This window comes from Podarcis raffonei, chromosome 2, assembly GCF_027172205.1.
Source record: "Podarcis raffonei isolate rPodRaf1 chromosome 2, rPodRaf1.pri, whole genome shotgun sequence".
In the NCBI taxonomy this organism is placed as follows: domain Eukaryota; kingdom Metazoa; phylum Chordata; class Lepidosauria; order Squamata; family Lacertidae; genus Podarcis; species Podarcis raffonei.
This window is the reverse complement of record NC_070603.1, coordinates 116,367,440-116,389,105: the sequence shown is the minus strand read 5'-3', so window position 1 is coordinate 116,389,105 and position 21,666 is coordinate 116,367,440. Positions and strand designations below refer to the sequence as shown.

The following is a 21,666-nucleotide window of genomic DNA, read 5'->3' as shown; positions in this document are numbered from 1 at the left end:
ACAGCTTCCATCATCCTTGACCAGGGGTCCCCAAACTTTTAAAACGGGGGCCGGTTCACTGCCCCTCTGACTCTGTTGTGGGCCAGACTATAATTTGGAAAAAATATGAATGAATTCCTATGCGCACAGCAGGGAAAACAATACAATATTTAAAATCAAGAACGTCCTTAATCTACATAAATTTATAAGTATTTCAGTGGGAAGTATGGGCCTGTTTTTGGCTAATGAGATGGTCAATATCACTAATGCTTGTCCCTACAACCCGGCCTACACATGGATCTCCCTCACCCCCATGGCCCAGTCTACATGTGGGCCTTCCATGCCCCCATCCCCACAACCCAGCTTATGCATGTCTCCCTAACCCCCTTCCCCATGACCCAGCCTATGCAAGTGCTTCCCTAACCGATCCACTGGCTTCTCAAGTTTAAGCTTCCTTCTGTGAGAGCTCTGCAGCTTCTGTTTCCGGAGATGAGTTATTGGGAAAAATCACAGACTCCTCTGATGCTTTTGTCAGTGGAACCTCTTGTCTAAGAGAAACCTCACTTTTTAGCTTTTTAATTACAATGCATTCAAGCATTAACCAGACTGGGATAGCAGGTTTGTTAGTTTTTGAATGTCTGATGTAGATTTTTTCAATTTGGTTGTTCTGTATGGGACAATGACAATAAAGATTCGTATCGTATCGTATTGATGAATGTGATCCCATGGCAAGGACCCCATAAGGAGCCTCGCCGTGGCATTCTGCACCCGCTGGAGTTCCTGGGTCTGATTGTTTGTTTAGGACATCATTATATTGTAGGAAATACCGCCTTGTGTCTTTGAAGGGTAGACTCTTTTCATCAGCAGTGATAAATATGACATTAATTGGTTAATGAGCAACAGTTTCAATGCTGTCAACATGAACTCTGTCTGAGGTTTCAAACATACCCATTTCGTTCAAGAAAGATGCAGGAAATACTTTTCCTTTTTGATTCTGGGCACTTGACTTCTCCCATCCTGCTACCATCAAGGCAGACATTTGGGGCTGAGATCCAGAGAACCCCTCAGCAGCAGCAGCAACAGATGCAGCCCCCACAAACATTTGTCACACTTTGAAGGGTTTTTTTTATTAAAAACAAACAAAAGGCTTCTCAATCAATAGATTTTATTGCATTAGCCGTGTGGCCATAGCATGATATACATAGAAATAACAACATAAAATGGGGGTGGGGAGGTAAAGGTAGATATCGTCCTGGGCGAATACTTAAAGGGAGGAAAAAAAAAAAAAAGAAATAACAGAAGCAACAGGGGATTTAAAACATCGAGTGACCGATAGTACAAAAACAAAAAGACAAAAAACTGCTGAGGCTGGGGGAGGAACGTTAAGGGGTCCTTCAGCTCCTCAGATTTGTCCTAGCTCCATTGTCCTTGTACAATAAAGCTGCTTGGAACTTCGTTCGATTGTGCAGCGTATCGACTGCAGCTGTGGTGTTAAAAAGAAGTTAGTGCCGCTTTCCTCTTCCTCACACTGAGCAGGAAGTTAGCTGTCATCTCGGTGACAAACAAAAGGCTTCTCCTTAGCCTCTCATAGCCCTGAAGTTAGCTCTTGAAAAAGAGAGGATTGCCAAACATCATGGCCCCCAAGAATGAAAACAAACACTTCCAAATTCTTTTTTGCACACCCAGAGACAGGGGTCAGCAACCTTTTAAAGTCGAGGGCCGGATCACTGTCCTCAAACCTCGCTGCAGGACGGAGCGCACGTGCACATTCTCTCGTTACTACATGATCCAAAGATTAAACCAAAAAATAATAAAGTTCCGAAGGTCTCAGTTCTGCGCCGCAGCGAGTGGTTCCGTTCTGAGACACTCTCCCCGGGTTCTGGGGTGTGCGAAGCCTTGTTTCCCTGTTTTTAACTCCATTACCAAAAGCATGTTCCCCTCCAAGATGGGAATGCGGAGAACACGCATCCTTCTGCAGCGAGCGGTTCCTTATGCCGCTCCTTATGCATGTACAACGCTCTCCTGTATTGGAGGGGGAGACGCTTTCGGAAGCAGAGTTAAAAACAGGTAAACAAGGCTTCATACACCCCAGAACCCTGGGACGGTGTCTCAGAACAGAACCACTTCCTGCGGCGGCAGGAGCAGTGAGCCAGTTGAGGGCCGGAGAGGGGCTGCCTTCAATGGCGGCCGTCGAGCAATCACGCTGGCACAAACAAAGCCCAGGCTCTAGGAGGAGGGAGGGAGGAGGAAAGAAATCTGCAACCAATCAGAGGGAAACGATGCTGCTGGCACCAATCAAAGGCTGGCCCCCTTCCTCTGCAGGGCGGGGGAGAAACCAGAAGGGAGGGAGGAGGCGCCGCCGTCAGGAAGAGAAAAAGAGAGAGAGAAATGGTGCAGACCAAACTATATGAATCAGAACCATGAAGCGATTTCTGGACCTTCTGTGGGACTGATCCAGAACCCATTCGGGCCGGAACCAGCCCATGGCCCTTAGGTTGCTGACCCCTGTCCAGAGACTTCACAGCCATCTTCGCTTCCTAGGAACTCTGGGAACTGTAGTTCTGGGAGGAACCTCTTAGAAGTTTCTGAGCCTCCTCAGCCAACTACAATTGGACATCCTGAGACTACAATTCCCAGAAAAGCTGGACCAAGGCCTTTAGCCACAGCCCTGACCAAATAACGGACCTCCCTCTTCTCTCCCTCTCCACCTCCCACATTCACAACAAATCAGTCTCCCACTCCTCAGTCCCTTTCACTCATCTCCCCTAGCCCTAATTCTTCCACATTCCTTTAAAACATTTCTGTGAACTAAGGAACACAATAAACACCCTCACTGGTCACCTTCCACAGGTCAAAAGCCAATGCAGAAAATATTTAATAAAAACAGCTCAAAACAGGAACACAAGAGCACAGAAAATAGATGAGTTTCAAAAGCAATCTCAAATGAACATTTAACACAGGGACCTTTCATTCAGCTGGAAAATGCTATCAGTAAAAAGGTCTTCAATGGGCTATGCAAAGTTCAAGTAATGAGCGCCTGGAATGCTGATCTACAAGACAAGGGCAGCCCATCATTTTGGAAGTGAAAGGCGGACCTGAAAACTCAACAGCTTCAACACACACCTTGAGCATTGCAGATTCACACTCTCTCCCTGTTTATCTAGCAAAAAGTTGTCACTTATTTTGTACATTTAGTATATATGACCTTCATTACTTTTATACATACAAATGCGTATACAAATTTAAGTACAAACACTAAAACATCATTCCATGCACTTACAACTGATTTCTCCCTTTATGAGTTTCTTGATGTAAGTAGTGAACCCTGAGTGGAAAACTCCATACATTTATATCGTTTCCCTAGTGTGAATTTGCTAATGAATATTAAGGTCTCCACTCCCTCTGAAGCCCTTTCGACATTCAATACACCTGTAGTTTTCATCGTGTGTGTATTAGCTGATGTCTTCTAAGGTGTCCAATTTGACTGAAGCTCTTACCGCACTCCATACATTTAAATGGTTTCTCCCCTGTATGACTTCGCTGATGACTTTTAAGTGTCCCACTTCGACTGAAGCTCTTTCCACATTCAATACATTTAAATGGTTTCTCCCCAGTGTGAGTTCGTTGGTGTATTCTAAGTGTTCGACTTTCATTGAAGCTCTTTCCACATTCAAAACATTCAAATCATTTCTTCCCCGTATGAGTCCTCAGAGGAGAGAGGCAGATTAAGCCTTCAAACCCATCCGTTTTCTCCTCTGCTCCCCCTCCTCTCCTTTTGGGAAACAGGAACTTTGGTCAGGAGTAAACAACTTAGATGGCAAGTTTGCAAGGTAAGCACTTTAGAGCACTGCTTGCTCCTACTATGTGTGCGTCTGTGTGTGTTTGGACCTAGAGGACAACATACATGTTTACACCATGTGATTCCTTAAAGAGGGCAATTCTTTAAAACGGAAGGCCATTTCTACAAAATGGAAGACTTCCGATGGCAGCCTTTTACAAGGCAATTTTTGATGGTTTTTATTTTGTTGGAAGCTACCCAGATGGGCAGAGGCAACCCAGTCAGATAGGCAGGATGCAAGTAATAATAATAATAATAATAATAATAATAATAATTGCTTCCTAAGCCTGTCCTGGGACACGGGTGGCGCTGTGGGTTAAACCACAGAGCCTAGGACTTGGCGATCAGAAGGTCGGTGGTTCAAATGCCCGCGACAGGGTTGAGCTCCCGTTGCTCGGTCCCTGCTTCCTGCCAACCTAGCAGTTCAAAAGTACGACAAAGTGCAAGTAGATAAATAGGTCTTCCCGCTCCGGCGGGAAGGTAAACGGTGTTCCCATGCACTGCTCTGGTTCGCAAGAAGCGGTTTAGTCATGCTGGCCACATGACCCGGAAGGTGTACGCCGGCTCCCTCGGCCAGTAAAGCGAGATGAGCGCTGCAACCCCAGAGTCGGTCACGACTGGACCTAATGGTCAGGGGTCCCTTTACCTTTTTAAGCCTGTTCTGCTAGGCATGCTGATCAGAGACTCTGTCCAAACAACCCCTTCGAATGCAACAGGGCTTCCTATTTTTACTGCTATCAGTGGGAACAGTCAAACCACGAAGCCACTGATCAGCCAGAGTTTCCTGTTTTGACCAAGCACAGTTTGAAGTTAGCTTAATATCCCAGCTTGTTCCAAAGCTGGCAGCTGTAGTTTCCTGGTTTGGGCAAAATGGAAAGTTTGTTAGTTATGGCTTATAAGAGACTGCCTGGTTTCATCACAGTTCACCCTCAGGGCCGGCCCAATCATGAGGTAAGCTGGGACAATTAGGTCAGGAGGGAGGTGCAGGGGGAGATGGCAAGAGCACATTCCCAGCTCCCGTTTGTTAGCCTTGCTGTCAGTGCAGGACCACAGCTGGTAAATTCGTGCAACTACCCATTTAGAGTCCTTCTCTTTTCCCCTCTCTCACAAAAGGGTGGGTGAGAGTCCTTCCTGGAGTGATGCATTCTGGTTGTGGGGGCCGGGAGACTGGGGTGGTGGCTAGAGTTTTTTGTTTTAAACTTGGGTCAACTTAGGCTTCAGCGTAACTTTGCTGCAGCAATGCATTAAAAACTGTGCTTATTTACTGTAACCCAGCTTTTCAGGCTGTGATTCAGTGATCTGAACCTGGCCATTATCTAAATAGATATTTCAACAACCTTGCAAGGTAGGCCAGTCTTTTTTTATATATATATAAAATATTTATTAAAGTTTTCCATTTTATACAAACAAAAAAAGAAGACATAAAGAAAAGAAAAAATATTAAAAACACAAAATTTTCAAAGCCTAATTTCAAAACCATAGTTCCTTGACTTCCTCATACCTCCCCTTCTTGTTTTCTAGTTCAAATTATTTATCCAGCAAATCCTAATCTCTTAGTTTCACAATTAGCTAACACCTTATTTTCAACTTCTTAAATTATTATAACTTAAACATTATTTAAACAAAAGAAAAAAAGAAAAACATTTCTTCCATATTCTTTTACCATAACAGCTAAAGACCACTTAGTTTCAATCCAACCCCCTTCAACATTCAATAATATTACAGTGTTTCTTTAAGTAGTCCTTAAATTTCTTCCAATCTTCTTCTGCCGACGCTTCTCCCTGGTCGCGGATTCTGCCAGTCCCATACAGTCAATCAGCTTCATCTGCCATTCTTCCAGAGTGGGTAGGTCTTGCGTCTTCCAGTGCTTTGCTATAAGTATTCTTGCTGCTGTTGTTGCATACATAAAAAAAGTTCTGTCCTTCTTTGGCACCAATTGGCTGACTATGCCCAAGAGAAAGGCCTCTGGTTTCTTCAGAAAGGTATATTTAAATACCTTTTTCATTTCATTATAAATCATCTCCCAGAAAGCCTTAACCTTTGGGCACGTCCACCAAAGGTGAAAGAATGTACCTTCAGTCTCCTTACATTTCCAACATTTCTTATCGGGCAAGTGATAAATTTTAGCAAGCTTGACTGGTGTCATGTACCACCTATATATCATTTTCATAATATTCTCTCTCAAGGCATTACATGCCGTAAATTTCATACCGGTGGTCCACAACTGTTCCCAGTCAGCAAACATAATGTCATGACCAATGTCCTGTGCCCATTTAATCATTGCAGATTTAACCGTTTCATCCTGCGTATTCCACTGCAACAGCAAGTTATACATTTTTGACAAGATCTTAGTTTTACGTTCTAGCACTTCTGTTTCTAATTTAGATTTTTCCACCTGGAAGCCAATTTTCTTGTCCAGATTGTAAGCCTCCATTATCTGATAATAATGTAGCCAGTCCTGCACTTTGTTTTTTAGTTTCTCAAAACTCTGTAGTTTCAACCTGAACAAGTCTCCTTCTTGTTCTAAAATTTCCCAATATTTCGGCCAGTTGGCCTCCATATTGAGCTTTTTCTGAGCTTTCGCTTCCATTGGCGACAACCACCTTGGGGTTTTATTTTCCAATAAATCCTTATATCTAATCCAGACATTAAACAGAGATCTCCTAACAATATGATTTTTAAACGCTTTGTGTGCTTTAACCTTGTCATACCACAAATATGCATGCCACCCAAAAACATTGTTAAAACTTTCTAAGTCCAAAATGTCTGTGTTCTCAAGAAGCAACCACTCTTTCAGCCAGCAAAACGCTGCTGACTCATAATAAAGTTTAAAGTCTGGCAGGGCAAATCCACCCCTTTCTTTTGCATCAGTTAAAATCTTAAATTTTATCCTGGGCTTCTTGCCCTGCCAGACAAATTTAGAAATATCTTTCTGCCACTTCTTGAAACAGTCCATCTTGTCCACAATTTGCAATGTTTGAAACAAAAACAACATTCTAGGCAATACATTCATCTTTATAGCTGCAATTCGACCCAACAAGGAAAGCTTCAGATTAGACCAAATTTCTAGATCCTTTTTCACTTCTGTCCAACATTTTTCATAATTATCCTTGAACAAATTCCCATTTTTAGCTGTCATATTAATCCCCAGGTATTTCACTTTCTTCACAACAGTTAAGCCTGTTTCATTCTGGAACTTCTCTCTTTCAAACAATGTTAAGTTTTTCTCTAAAACCTTAGTTTTTGACTTATTCTGTTTAAATCCTGCCACCTGACCAAACTCTTGAATTAATTCTAGAACTCTTTTAGTACTAGATTCTGGCTCCTGTAATGTCAAGACTAGGTCATCTGCAAATGCTCTCAATTTATACTGTTTGACTCCAAACTGAATACCTTTAACCAGCCGGTCCCTTCTGATCATGTTCAGCAAAACCTCCAGGACCGATATAAAAAGTAATGGGGAAATTGGGCACCCTTGTCGTGTCCCTTTTTCTATCTTAAATTGTTCCGTAACCACATTATTTACAATTAATTTAGCCTTTTGTTCAGAATATATTGCACCTATACCATTTTCAAAACCTTGGCCTACCCCCATACCCTGTAGGTTCTTTTTCATAAAACTCCAAGAAATGTTGTCAAAGGCTTTCTCCACGACCACAAATATCAAAACCGCTTTAGTATTTATGTTCACTTCTAACTTTTCCAAAATGTCAATTACATTCCTCAAGTTATCAGATAGGTGTCTTCCCGGTAGAAAGTCCGCTTGGTCCTTATGAATCTCTTCAATCAATACTGTCAGGGAACTGACATCAGAGATCAACGGAGAGGGAAGTCGCTCCGAGGATGCAGGGGAGGGAACCAGCAAGGAGAGAGGGAGAGCTTCCGCTGGGGAAGGAAACCAAGGTGACACCAGGAAGAAAGGGGAGGCTGAGAGTACTTCGGAGGGAAGGCTCCGAGACTCTTCCAGTGAGATCAGTGGGGAGAGCGCAGGACCTCCGCTTGGCACGCCTACTCTGCGCAGAAGGCTTCCGCGCAGAGAAGCTAGGCGGAGACTGGCTGTCAAGGAATTTTTATGTTGGAAGAAGTTCAGGAAACACCCACTGACGGATTCTGCCAGTGATTAAGACAGTCGCGTTGCAAGGCGCTGTCAAACCAGGGAAAGTTTGAGCTATATAACCTGCTTGGAGCAGTTTGGAGTTTTACGCATGAGCAACACCATTTCCCATTACAGCAATCCGTCAGTCGTCTGAGTTGCTCGTGCACAGAGAAACAGGGGCAGCATCATGAGTCAAACTGGAGGAGCCGGCGCCGGAGAACAGGGGGGCAGAGGAGGACCTACTCTCGAGGAGAGAAACAGAGAGTTGGAGCAGCAACTTGCCCTACTAGCGGCGCGGCTGGATGAAAGGCGCACTCAGGATGCCCAGGGGAAGCCCACACCCATCGCAAGGAAGGTACCGGGACTAGTGCAGAAGTTTGGGGGCAATCCCAGAGACTATAATGCATTTAAGACAGAAGTGCAGTATGCGCTGGACCTGCAATACGAGGACTTTGTAGACGATGCAGGGAGGGTAGCCTTCGTGGTGGGGCATCTGGAAGGGCACGCCAGAGATTGGATCCGACCCTTGATGGCGTCGGAGAATGCTGCCTTGAAGGATTTGAGAAAATTTTTTAGCGCCATGGACCATATGTTCTCGAGTGATGTGGAGCAGAGCGTGACCCGCAAAGAACTGATGGGGTGCAAACAAGGGAACCAATCAGTGAGAGAGTACTGGTCACGATTTGCGATGCTGATTCATAGACTTGGGTGGGAACTTGGTTCTGCGCCAGTGCAAATGTTATTTGAGAAAGGATTATCCCCTTGCGTAAAAGATGAACTCTCCCGCGCGCCCCGTCCGGAATTGATGGACCAGCTGACCAAGATGGCGTTGGCGGTGGGAGTACGCCAAGAGGCGCGCGCTCTAGAAAGGCGGGAAGGGAGAGCAGAGCGTTGGTATGACAACCGCATTCCGGACGTGCCTGAGCAACCCGCGCCGCCCGCGTAACCAATGGAGATTGGAGGAGCGCGCGCGCGCGGGGTTTCAAACTCCAGCGAGGTTTGCAAGAAGGAGGGGAAAACGACTAAGAAATGCTTTCTCTGCCAGCAGCCGGGACATTTTGCCAGAGTCTGCCCGCAGAAGAAGGCGTGGCAAGGAATGGTGGGGGCAGTGGAGGGGGAGGAGGAAAGAAATAAAGAGCAGGGAAACGGGAATGCCTGTCTGCCCGAGAGTGGGCACAGCAGCCAGGCGAGCAACCAGTAAAGGTGCCCAAACCAGACCCTCCCCGAGCTGCCATAGCCATAGAGGTGATACTAGAACTCCCTAACGGACACCCAATTAAGGTGAAGGCGTTGCTGGATTCAGGCAGCTCTTGTAACTTTTTTAGCAGGGATTTTGCACTAGAGCACCAGCTCCAAGTAGTGCCTCTAGAACACCCCCTGCAAGTAACGACCATTGATGGTAGAGAACTTCTGGGGGGGGAAGTGACCCACCAGACCCCCCCCCATGAAAATGAGGGTTGCCAGACACACTGAGACAATTGCCTTTCATGTAGCCACACTAGCAGGACCACCAATCATACTGGGAATGAGTTGGCTGGCACTGCACGACCCAGTGGTGGGATGGCACCAGCGGACAGTCACCTTTGGATCTGCTTACTGCGTGGAGCACTGCCATGGAGGGGAGACCCAAAGGATGGCAGTAGCAAGGGTGGCAGGGATGGCGGTAGGAGAAAAGGGGAGAATACCAGTTCAGTACGCAGATCTGGAAGAAGTCTTCAGTGAGAAGGAGGCTGATAAACTACCCCCTCACAGGCCCTTTGACTGTCAGATCAACCTACTCCCAGGGGCTCAGCTGCCTGTGGGTAAGCTGTACGCCATGTCGGACAGGGAGATGCAGGAGTTGCGGAACTTTATTGACAAGAACCTGAAGAGGGGTTTCATACGAGAATCAAGGGCGGTGGGGGGCAGTCCAGTGTTCTTTGTGGACAAGAAGGACTCTAAAGAGCCCAGGTTGGTCGTTGACTACCGGAGGTTGAACCTGGTGTCGGAACCAGTGACATTTCCAATGCCCAGAATTGATGACATTTTGGCCAGAGTAAGGAAAGGGAAGGTCTTTACCAAGTTGGACCTTCGGGGGGCGTACAATTTGATAAGGATGAGGGAGGGGGATGAATGGAAAACCACCATGTTCACCCCTCTGGGGGCCTTTGAGTACTTAGTTATACCCTTCGGATTACAATCAGGCTCAAGCACATTTCAAGCCTTCATGCACCACGTGCTGGGGTCCCTACTGTACAAGAATTGCGTAGCTTTCTTGGACGACGTGCTAATCTACTCGGAGAACGAAGAGCAGCATATAAAGGACGTCAGGGAAGTCCTGAAAAGGCTGCAGGAGCACCAGTTGTGGGTCAAACTGGAGAAATGCCAATTCCATGCCCGAGAGGTGGAGTTCCTGGGTTACAGGTTGTCTGACAAAGGCTTAGCCATGGACCCAGGCAAGGTGCAAGCGGTGCTAGAATGGAGGACCCCCAAGAACCGGAAGGACGTGCAGAGGTTCCTGGGGTTTGGCAACTTCTATAGGAAGTTCATCAAGAACTTCGCCCACTTAACAGCACCCATAACCGATTGCCTCAGCAGCAAGAAGAAGTTTGAGTGGACGGAAGAGGCTCAGCAGTCCTTTGAAAAGCTAAAGAGGGCGTTCGCTTCGGAAGAGCAACTCTTACATGTGGATCTGCAGAAACCGATGAGGCTGGAGACAGACGCGTCAGACAGAGCGGTGGGAGCGGTATTGCTCCAGCAGGGAAATCGGGGAGAGTGGAAGCCGTGCGCCTTTTTCTCAAGGAAGCTGAACAAGTCAGAACAAAACTACACGGTGTACGACAGGGAACTGCTGGCCATTCATGAGGCTTTTCGCCGCTGGAGACATTTTCTAATAGGTGCACAGCACAAAATCCAGGTGTGCACGGATCATAAGAACCTGGAATATTGGAGGACTGCGCGAGTCCTGAACCAAAGACAGGTGCGGTGGGCACAGGAGTTTTCCAAGTTTTGTTTTGAAATTAGGTACGTGCCGGGGAGGGAAAACGTCAGAGCAGACGCTCTCTCTCGCAAACCGGAGTACTTGGAAGGAGAGGAAGTACCAGAAGTACGTCATGTCATACCCGAGGACCGGTGGGTGTGTGGGGGAGTGTTGGTAGGGAAACAAGAACTAGCCGGTTTAACGAGGGATGACCAGTACGCCCAAACCAAGATCAGGGAGATTCGAGATGCCGAAAATCAGAGGGGTTTTGAGGTTAAGGAGGGGGCTTTGTACTATAAGGGTGCGTTGTACATACCGGAAGGAGACTTGAGGAGAAGAATACTCAAACAACTGCATGACAACCCCACGGCGGGACATTTCGGTCAACACAAAACCATGTTGCTTGTCACCAGGCAGTTCTGGTGGCCAAGGGTAAGGGAGGATGTGCGGGAATACGTACGGGGGTGCGAGTGCTGCCAGCGAGCTAAAGGGGAGAGGGCAGCACCCGCGGGGTTACTGGAACCCTTGCCCACACCAGAAAGACCATGGGAAGGGGTATCAATTGATTTTATGACTGATTTACCCAAGTCCAGGGGGAAAACAGCAGTCATGGTGGTAGTTGACTTGATGACCAAAATGTGCCATTTTATTGCTTGCTCGCATGCAGTGACTGCAGAGGAAACAGCTAGGCTGTTTGTAGATCACGTCTTCAGGTTGCATGGTGCCCCCTTGAGGATTTTATCCGACAGAGGCCGCCAATTTACTTCCAGATTCTGGAGGAAGCGTATGAGTCTGCTGGAAGTTGAAGTTAGTTTCTCGACGGCCAGACACCCAGAGACCAACGGACAAGCAGAAAGAGCTAATAGCATACTTCAACAGTATCTACGCTTCTACGTCAACGAAAGGGAGAACGATTGGGTGGACAAACTAGCGCTGGCTGAATTTGCATACAATAATGTGGAACATGTGTCCACGGGGATGAGTCCATTCATGGCCAATTACGGGTGTCATCCCAGGGCCTTCCCAGGGGAGGAGGGGGGAAGGTGGAGTGTACCGGCAGCCGAACAATTTGTGGAAGAAATGCAGGCTTTACACCAACAACTTAAGGTTAACCTGGAGCGGGCGAAGGAAGCGTACAAGAGGCAGGCAGACAAGCACCGCAGAGAAGGGGAAACTATAAGAGTGGGGGACCAGGTGTGGTTGTCTACCCAAGGGTTACCGTTCAAAGGGGGGTGTAAGAAACTATGGCCAAGGCGATTGGGACCTTTCGAGGTCACACAACAGGTTAATCCTGTGACCTTTAGACTCAAATTGCCCACCAACATGAAACTGCACCCGGTGTTCCACCGGTCCTTACTCTCACCGTACAGGGAAGGATCTATGGGACAAGAAAGAGAAGCTCCCAAGCATCCCCGGGTAGAGGAAAGGGAACTCAGTGGTCATGCAGCTGAAATTCTCGATTCCAGGTGGAGAGGGAGGAGGGTGGAATATTTGGTGGCGTGGGAGGGGGAACCCAAATCAGAGAACACGTGGGTTCCGGCAGAAGAGATCAGGGATGAGTATCTGCAGGAGGAATTTCACCGCAGGTTTCCAAGGAAGCCTAAGCCCTTAGGGAGGTTCTGGGAGGAGCAATTTGGTGACACGGAGGATGAAGAAGAGTTTGTGGGATTTCCCGCCTCAGAAGAGGAGGAAGGGGAGAGATCCGAGGAAGAGGAATCTGACTGGGGAGATTGGGCTGAGGAAAGAGAGAACAGCAGGTGGAGAGCGGTGCTGGAATCATCTGAGGAGGAGGATAGCTCCTTCTGGGGCTTTCCCGCTTCACAGTCCCCGGGACGGGAGGGGGAGGGGGAGGGGCCTGGGAGGGAGGTGGATGTCAGGGAACTGACATCAGAGATCAACGGAGAGGGAAGTCGCTCCGAGGATGCAGGGGAGGGAACCAGCAAGGAGAGAGGGAGAGCTTCCGCTGGGGAAGGAAACCAAGGTGACACCAGGAAGAAAGGGGAGGCTGAGAGTACTTCGGAGGGAAGGCTCCGAGACTCTTCCAGTGAGATCAGTGGGGAGAGCGCAGGACCTCCGCTTGGCACGCCTACTCTGCGCAGAAGGCTTCCGCGCAGAGAAGCTAGGCGGAGACTGGCTGTCAAGGAATTTTTATGTTGGAAGAAGTTCAGGAAACACCCACTGACGGATTCTGCCAGTGATTAAGACAGTCGCGTTGCAAGGCGCTGTCAAACCAGGGAAAGTTTGAGCTATATAACCTGCTTGGAGCAGTTTGGAGTTTTACGCATGAGCAACACCATTTCCCATTACAAATACTCTTTTCAGTCTCTTGGCCAAAATATCAGCAAAAATTTTGTAATCCACATTTAATAAGGATATGGGACGGTAGTTCTTAAGTTGAGTCTTTTCAGTCTCTGTTTTCGGTATAAGTGTAATATAGGCCTCTTTCCACGTTTTTGGTGCCCCTTTCCCTTCCAAAATTTCATTGCAGACCTCCTTCAGAGGTTGAATTAGCCAGTCCTTCAAAGATCTGTAATATCTGGAAGTCAGCCCATCTGGTGTCGGAGATTTGCCCAGCTGCATATTTAGAATGGCACCTTCTATCTCTTGGTCAGAAATTTTACAGTTCAACAATACTTTACTTTCTTGTGAATTTTTTTGTAATCCATTTGTTTTTAAAAATTCATCAATACCCCTTTCATTCTGTGGCCCTTGTGCATATAATTGTTTAAAATACTTCTGGAAGCAATTTCTAATCTCATTTGGATTATGTATGTCTTTTCCTTCTACTTCCAAATTTGTAATGGTGTTTAGTTTTTGTCTTTTTTTCAGTTGCCAAGCCAGTAATTTCCCACATTTGTCTGCCGATTCAAATGTCTTCTGTCTCATCTGTTTGATTTTCCATTCTATTTCCTGGTTCATCAGTTCCATATATTGTATTTGATAAACCTTTATTTCTCTTAAAATCTCCTGTGACTTTGGCTTGGCTCTCAATTTTTTCTCACCTTCTCTTATTTTCTCCAAAATTTTATCTTTTTTCTCATTTTGCCTTCTCTTTTTCAATGCATTCTGTTGTATCAAAAACCCTCTCATCACAGCTTTACTTGCGTCCCAGATTACTCTTTTTTCCACATTTGTTGCCAAGTTTATTTCAAAATAGTCTCTTAAAGTCTTTTGGGCCTTGTTGTACACTTCTTCATCTCTGAATAAGGTGTCATTCATCCTCCATCTAAAGGTGCCGGTTGTTGTTTGTTTCATCTCCATCTTTACAGCATTATGGTCAGAGCAAGTTTTAGGGCAGATCTCCACTTTTTTTATCTTCGGTGCCATTCCTCTAGTAATCCAAATTTGGTCAATTCTGGTCCATGTCATCTTGGCTTCAGAGAAAAAAGTTCCCTCTCTCCCCAGGGGGTTCTTAATTCTCCAAATATCAGTCAAGTCCATGTTATCAGTCATTTCAAAGAAAGTTTTTGGTAGTCTACCATCTTTGGTGACTACCTGTTTTTGCGCCTTGTCCATATTAGTAGATACAACTCCATTCATATCTCCCATCAAAATTATATTGTAGTCCATAAAGTCCATAAGCGTCTCATGCAACTTCTTGAAGAAATCAGATTTCCCCTCATTCGGTGCATACACCCCTACTATCAAAAATTTCTCTCCTTGAGACTGAATTTCAATTGCCAAATATCTTCCTTGCTCATCTTTAAAAATAAATTTCAGTAAAAGTTTCTCCTTTGCATATATCACCACTCCTCTCTTTTTAACTTTGTCAGACGAAATAAACTCTTGTCCTAATATTGATAAGTATTTTCCTGTGTAGCCTCATTACATGTGTTTCCTGTAAGCAAAGCAAATCCAATTGTTCTTTTCTTAATATGTGAAAGACAGCTTTTCTCTTTCTAGGGGAATTCAGTCTGTTACAATCCCAGCTTAAAAGTTGCAGAGACATGGTTGGTTATTTAGGTTTCCCTCCCACTGCACCAAGTTGTTGTTCTTCTTCTGTCAGTGGCTTGTCTTTCCCTGAACCAGGGAATCCAAATGATAAATTTGCTATGTCCAAAATTCCTTTTCCTAACGCCGATGGGTCCTCTCCAGACTCCACTTCCTTCTGTAGATCCTCTTCGTAGTCTTTCAAAAACTTGTCCTTGTCATTTACTGTCCTTATTCTTATTTTTTTCCCTCTGAATTTAAAAGACAGACCCTGGGGAAATTCCCACCTGAAAAGTATTTTATTTCTCCTCAGCAAAACAACCAAATCTCTGTAGTAGGCCCTTACGTCCAAAATATGTTTAGGTATATCCTTGAAAATTTCCACAAAGGCGTCTTCAATTTCCAGAGTTCTTTGGTAATGCAGGTTCAGAATTTTGTCCCTTTCATCCTTTGTTCTTAAAGTAATCAAACAGTCTCTTGCTTTATTCTTTCCTTGTCTTCTACCAAGTCTAAATGCGCTCACTATCTTGAATTCTTCCTCCCCTGGGTCTTGCTGCCAAAATTGTAACAGTTCCTTTGTGAGAAAGTCTACCAAGTTATCTTTCTCGCTTTCTGGTACGCCTCTTAGTCTTAAATTCCTCTCCTTCCTTTGTAACTCTATCATAGACAATGTCAGGTCGTGCTCTTCTAATTTCTTATATACCGGTGGTATCCTCTCTTGGGTAGCGGTTGCAATATCCTTAGCTTCCTCCGCTAGCTTTCTAGTTGAGGCCGATTCCTCCAATAGTTTTTCAATAGACTGTGTATTAGAGTTCACCTTTTTTCCCAATTCATTGATATTTGAAGTGTTCAGGTCAATTTTTGCTGAGGCCTCAGCTACTTGTTTATTTGTCTCAGCCACTTGTTTATTTGTCTCTGCCACTTGTCTATTTGTCTCTGCAACCTGATTGGCTAATTTCTCCAAAGATGCATCTATCCTGCCTAATGCTTGAGCCAATAACTCTTCAGCTGACATAGCTTTTGTTTTTGCCTGTGAGGCAGCAACTCCTGCTGTACCCGCTACCCCAGCTGTTGAGGCCCTTCTCTGATGTATAGTGTCAGTCTTGTATTGTCTACCAGACCTGGTGGTTTTTTCCTGTGTCAGCTCTATCTTCCCTTTTCCATCTGCCATAACACTCTCATTCACAACCCAAGGTCAGTCCCACGCCTAGGAAGTTTGTTTTAAGAAGGAATTTTCCACAGCTTGGTTACTTGACTCAGATGTTATTGCAACATGGTACCTCTAGGGGACACATTCCAGCTTCATTTTGCAACTTTTAAACAAATAAAGTCCTAATAGGTCCCCAATAACTAAAGTCCAATTTTCAAAGTCTTAAAAAGTTACTTTAGTTTCCAATATAATTCTAAACAAAGTATCCTTTACAGAGTTGAATCAAAACTTTTTTACTTTTACCCTTGCAGTTTGACAGTTCTTCCCACTGGTCAGCTTCCCTGTCAAAGGCAGTCTGTTTCCAGGTTTTAAAGTCGGCAAATATACTTTTAATCTCCCTTTTTGCAGGACAGGTGTCTCTTAAATCACTCCCCCCTGTCCCTGCAAGCAGAGGGGCGAATTTCCTTTTTGGTGCTGGATTTTAATCCTTTCAGAAACGTCTTTCTCAGTCAAAGCTTTGAAGTCTCTTTGCTTTGATCTCTTAACAGTCCGGGAAGGCAGACTTCCTGTTTTTACCTTTCCCGTTTCGGTGCCAAATTCTTTATAAATTTATTCCAATTAGCTCTTCAAATCCTACTCACGGGTAATTCTTTTTTAGTGTCCAATTTTCCAGCGAAGAAATCAGCGCTCTCCGACCCTGGCTGTGCGGCTTCGCTTCGCGGAGACGGTTGTGTAGACGGCTCTCAGCTCTGCGCCGCTCTCCCCCGGTCTGTTCAGGAGCCTTTAAAAAGGCTCCTTCGCAGCGGAGGGGGGCACAAATGGAGCCCGCCGAGCCTCCGGTTCACAGGCTTCCCCGCCTGTGACTTTTTCGGGTCCCCGCTTTGCCGTAGCGGTGGAACCCAGCTCCGCAAAAGCCGATTGCCTCCAGAGCTCAGAGGCAATCCGCCATTTTGGTCGCTGGCGCTGACCGGAAGTCGGTAGGCCAGTCTTATTTAATGCAACTACACTTGGGATTGCTGAGGCTGCAGGACATACCAAGATTTTTACCTCAGTGGGGAGAAAAGAGCATTTTGGAAATGGAGGCAATTTAGAGGAGGAAAACGGGGGTTGGTGGAAGGTCACCTCTTCTGACACAGCTTCTGCTCTGATAAAATTCAGAGTCATCTGCAGCTGTTTAGGTAAAGTAAGAATAGCAGGAGATATGATCACAATGTCAGCATCGCCCTTGAGCCAGTGACACCAACTGGACTCATCCACTTCAGCCCCGACTGGGCTAGGCGAGCTGGGTAGCACTTCCAGAGACCACCTTCTGCACAGGAACAGGTCAAAGTGCTGTGGACTCACAGCTTAGAGTTGTGAGCACCGGATTCACTTCCACAAGACAGTCGTCGCACAGCAGAGTATAGCAGAGTATAGCAGAGTATAGCAGAGTATAGCAGAGTATAGCAGAGCATAAACGACTCGGAGAGCAGCTCCGTAGAATATGTTCTTTATTCTGTCTACAACTATAATACACAACCATATACAGAGCTAAATGAGGTCTAAACTGAAAATGAATGCTGAACTGCACTGAGAGCCTGCAGCTGCTCTTAGCAGCAACCTTAACTATACACACGATCTCTAACACTCAGTCTCTCTCTCTCCAACACACTGAATGACACTTTGATGTGAGGCTGGAGCGGAATAAGTAGAGAGCAGAAAACCGCCCCTCCTCTCTGAAGAATCAGCAGAGAACATCAGGAGATTCTTGGATATTGGAGGGGTGAAATCTCCTCATCCTCCCCCATTTCATCTGACCATTCAAGAATCTAAACATAACTGTAACTTACGCACACACTCCAAAAGTTGTCCTCTGCTTATAACTTTTGTTAACACATTTGCAGGTATCTCTTTTCCCCTTTATCTAAGACACTTTTATCACATCATTAAACAGTTACTGCAACCATTAGGGAAAGAGTTAAAACACAAACCTCAATCTGTAGTTTAAACAAAATACACACTGTGAATACACTAATGAATAAGCAGCTTCTAGAAAAATCTTCATACACATTTTTTTCTCCCAGATACAAATTAACATTGCTAATTAGGCAGATTTGAACAAACCACTTTTGTACTCAAACACATGCTTGCTCCTTCAATCCTGATCCTTTTAACGTATTACACATGAACCACTTAAGGTCAGGTAAGGAAATAAATAAAGTGTTTTGTGCTATTACTGTCGGCACATTTCATGCTTGGTTCAAAAACCGCACCAGAGTTGCTTGTGACCGCAGCCCTAGCGAACTCTTCAGAAAACCTTTTCGGTGGTACACCCTTGGTTGTTCTCTCGGATCTGCGCAGAACTCTCTGATCTTCTTGTTCTGGTGCTTCCTCCTCTTTGGGAGAATGGGGAGCTAAAGTATATGAAGCTGCTAAGTCTTAATCTGCGTCAGACTCACTTGAGGCTTTGGGCTCTGATAATCTGTGCCATCATCTGAATCTACATCGGCATCAGAATTATCGTCAGCTACAACAGCACTTGCCTCCCTCTTAACTGTCTTTGCCCCCTTTGCACCATCATCACAAATGGGAAGGCTCTGAAAAATGCCAACTTTGTCCCATTTCGGATTGTCATCAATACTCCTGGTCAGCCTTATGGTTTTCGTGTCTGTGATGAGGACACGATAAGATCCTTTCTCATATCCTACGAAAACACCATGTTCTCCACGCTTACTCAGTTTGTCACCCTGCGAGGTGTGCACCCAAACCTCCGACCCAAAATTTTTTAAATGCTTTACATTCGGCTTCCTCTTGTGAAGCATTTCATACGGGGTGCAATTTACAGGGAATGATACCTCCTGTTAAACACGTGACAGAAAAACAAAAGAGCTTCGGCCCAAAAGGGATTGGCCAGCCCCGAATCATGCAACAGTGTTCTGATTCCTTGCTGCAGGGTCTGGTTTACTCTCTCACATAAACCATTCTGCCAGGGTGATCTGGGCGTGGCAGTCCTATGCTCAATGCCCTGTTCAGAAAGAAAACTCTCAAACTCTTCTGAACAAAACTCACCTCCCCTGTCACTGAAAAGACAACGTACATTCTCATTATGTACATTCCTGAGCCATTTACAAAACTGACAAAACTTGGTAAAGGCTTCGGACTTTTTCTGCAACATATAGACCCATTCATATCTTGAATAGGAGTCTATCAACACCATAAAAAACCTTGAATTGCCTCTAGAGAGCGCTAGAGGCCCCACTAAGTCTGCATGAATGACTTCGTATGGTTTCTTGGCCTCTCTCCCAGACTCTGTACCTTTGGGAGCTTGCCTTGCCTTATTCTCAGCACAAGAAACACATTTCATGTGGTAGGGACATTCCTTCAACTTCATTCCCTCAACCATAATAGGCATTTTTGCCACAGCCTGGAAATTCAAATGACCATAAACACAGTGGTAATAATGAATACATTGGTCATGCAACTTCTCATTCTTATCAACTGATAAATTGCAACACTCTTTCTCAGTTGCTTCTGCAGTACCTGTAACAAAAGGCAATTGGTGCAAACCATTAACACATTTTGCATACAGAATGAGCTTGCCATCTTGACGAATTTCACAACGAGATCTAGCAAAAACCACCTTAAACCCCTGGGACACACTCAACAGATTGTCCTGAATATGAGGAGCATACTGGACATTCTTAATTGTTGCATTCAGGCTCTTTAAAAACACAGTTCCCTTAGCCAAACTCCTGAGAACAGTCCCATCTGCTTGATGAATTTCTTTCTCTTGCTTCTCAAGCTGAACAAAGAGACTTTCATCGTTGGTCACGTGGTTGGAACAGCCAGAGTCAACTACAAAGAAACTCCGCCCACGTTGATTGGAACAGCGAGAGATCAAAGCCTTTGAAGTAGCAGGTGCTTGGGGATTTCGTCCTCCTCCCCCTCTGCCTTTGAAGCTTCCCTTCTTCTTTGAAGATCTCTTGCTGCACTGGAAACTCAAATGGCCTTGTACTCCACACAAAAAGCACCGCCGCAACTTTAGTGCTTTAACAGCAGTTTCACTTTCACTTTCCCTGCTGAAGACTCAGGCACATTTTCAAGCACATTTTTAACAGCACAGTCCCGGCTTTCTCTAACAGCCTGTCTGCGATCCCACTCATTCAAGAGCACGCTAGACACATAATCTTCCGTTAGCCGGTCTGAAGGCATCGTAGAAATCTGGGCAGCTACTCCATCGTAAGACTCATCTAGGCTGTTTATCATCAGCATTGCAAACACAGCCTCTGAAATAGCCTGGTCTTGCTGAACAAGGTCCTGTCTGAGACGCTTTAACTGAGATAGATGGCTAGGCAAATCACCACCTTTCTCCAACTGCAGCCTGCACAGCTTCTTGAAGAAAATCACACTGGAACCAGCATTCTGCCTCAAATGCATATCTCTCAGCTTATGCCAAACAGCTCGTGCAGTCTCTTGACCCTCTAAATTCACCAACAAGTGGTCTGCAACACTCAAAACAATTGTCCCTTGGGCTTTCATGTCTGCAGCATGCCACTCAGGCCAGTCATCATCATCCTTATCGGGAGGGTCATCTTCTATAGTGTGAAATAGCTTTTCCCTTTGTAAAAGCGCTTTCATCTTGACCTGCCATACTGCATAGGTTTCAGGCATGAGGAGAGGAAAGGACAGAGCCATCTGGCCAGAATGTGCACAGGCCATGTCTGCTATTACTTAAAGCAAGATAAAGCCTTGGACTCCTTCAGCTACTCTCTCTCCCACTCAGAGCACAATTAACAGGCAAACAGGGATGCTATCTTCTTCTCTTTGCAGTCAGCAACATACCACCATAAATCAAGCAGCAGCAACAGCAACAGCAGCAGCTTAAACACTCTGCTCCGAAACAGCTCTGCTTCTGGGCACCGCAAATCAGTCCAGCATGCAGCGTCCATTCCGCTGTCCGGCAATCAGCAACAGAAACCTCTGGCGACTGGGACTACTGGAACGACTGGTCAGACGACTGGGACAACGACTGGGCCCATAACCGATGTCAGCATCGCCCTTGAGCCAGTGCCACCAACTGGACTCATCCACCTCAGCCCCGACTGGGCTAGGCGAGCTGGGTAGCACTTCCAGAGACCACCTTCTGCACAGGAACAGGTCAAAGTGCTGTGGACTCACAGCTTAGAGTTGTGAGCACCGGATTCACTCCAACAAGAAGACAGTCATGGCACAGCAGAGTATAGCAGAGCATAAAAGACTTGGAGAGCAGCTCTGTAGAATATCTTCTTTATTCTATCTACAACTATAATACACAACTATATACAGAGCTAAATGAGGTCTAAACTGAAAATGAATGCTGAACTGCACTGAGTGCCTGCAGCTGCTCTTAGCAGCAACCTTATCTATACACACGATCTCTAACACTCAGTCCCTCTCTCTCCGACACACTGAATGACACTTTGATGTGAGGCTGGAGCGGAATAAGTAGAGAGCAGAAAACCGCCCCTCCTCTCTGAAGAATCAGTAGAGAACATCAGGAGATTCTTGGGTATGGGAGGGGTGACATCTCCTCACACAAACCTCCCATGTAAGGTTTGGTCTAGCAAGCCTTTTAAAAGTGGATTAGAGAGACCCCATGGACCAGAGCACGCCAGGCACTCCTATCTTCCACTGCCTCCCACAGCTTGGTCAAAGTCATGCTCGTAGCTTCAAGAACACTGTCCAACCATCTCGTT

General features: G+C 45.7%; 1 pseudogene; it reads right to left on the bottom strand.

Annotated features, from left to right (window-relative positions):
* Positions 1–21,666, bottom strand: part of LOC128408778 (zinc finger protein 729-like) — a 117,700-nt pseudogene that overhangs the window by 72,054 nt on the left and 23,980 nt on the right.